This window comes from Bison bison, unplaced genomic scaffold (assembly GCF_000754665.1).
Source record: "Bison bison bison isolate TAMUID 2011002044 unplaced genomic scaffold, Bison_UMD1.0 scf7180017864331, whole genome shotgun sequence".
In the NCBI taxonomy this organism is placed as follows: Eukaryota; Metazoa; Chordata; class Mammalia; order Artiodactyla; family Bovidae; genus Bison; species Bison bison.
The window spans coordinates 126,474-127,646 of record NW_011494903.1 but is presented as its reverse complement, the minus strand read 5'-3'; the positions used below and the strand labels follow the sequence as shown (position 1 = coordinate 127,646).

General features: G+C 32.9%; 1 protein-coding gene across 1 annotated transcript in view; it reads left to right on the top strand.

The window, feature by feature from the left end:
- Nucleotides 1-1,173, top strand: part of CLCN5 (chloride channel, voltage-sensitive 5) — a 274,777-nt gene that overhangs the window by 214,554 nt on the left and 59,050 nt on the right. The gene's annotated exons all lie outside the window — the stretch shown is intronic.

Genomic DNA, 1,173 nt, shown 5'->3' with positions numbered 1-1,173 from the left:
AATGTTAACATATAATGGGATGAGTTTGTTATATTTAAATACATTAATAAATATTTATTTTAAATATTTCCGGGTTTGATTTCTAATTCAGTAAATATCTGTAGATATTAATAGACTCCTTATAAATAAAAGTTCTTTAGGTCCCTCAATAATTTTGAACATTAAAGGGATCCTGAGACCAAAAGGTTTGAGGACTGCTGTTTTTTTACTGCCTGTGCGGAGTCCTGTATTTTCTCTTAACACCTACTCAACTGTGAGGGTGACTCCCACGTGAAGACCACACTGTGAGAAGAAGCACTATTATTTCCTCCTGGGATTTTTACTTAAAATTTTGACAGGTAGAGAAGGTGCCTTGGGTTAAGGATTGGCCCAAACCTCTGAAATAAGGCACCTCAACTAATATAATGCTAGGAAATACCTGTGCTTCTTATTTAATCAAATTTAGACAGTAACTGTTTATTCCCTCATATGATATACATATGCTTCTTCTATCATCCTCTATTTTTTATTTATATAATAGTTTTTTATTGTTTACTTTTTAACCTTGACAATGTACTTAAGTCTCTACTGTCCTCTTAACACTTGAAAATAATTCTTGACTTTCTAATAAAGTGATCTTTTTATTCTTACTTTTTCCTTTGCTACACTACCTTTATGTCCTTCTTTTATCTGCTACTTTTACTCTGATATTCTCTCCTGTAAATGCTACCCATTGTTCTAAATTATAGACTAACTGTAAAAGCTGAAAATAAATAGATGTCAACAACATCAACAAAAAAGAAATAAGGCACCTCAGAAACTACTATCCAAGATTTGCATTTCATTTCTGCCTCTCAAAGTAACTAAATCAGGAATTGAAGTATAAACTAGATTATTTACTGAGTTCTGTCTTTGAGTCAAGTACTTAGTAACAAAGATTTAAGTCACTTTGTCCTCAAGTAGTTCAAAATATAGTAGGCAGAAAAAGGGTGATTTTATGTATGTGCTAGTTCTTAACCACCTTCAAGGTTATTCTTAGGGATGAGTTAATGTTCTTTCTGTTTATGATAAGACAATACTTGTGCTGTGCTGTGCTTAGTTGCTTATTCATGTCTGACTCTTTGGGACCTCATGGACTGTAGTCCACCAGGCTCCTTTGTCCATGGGGATTCTCCAGGCAAGAATATTTAAAAA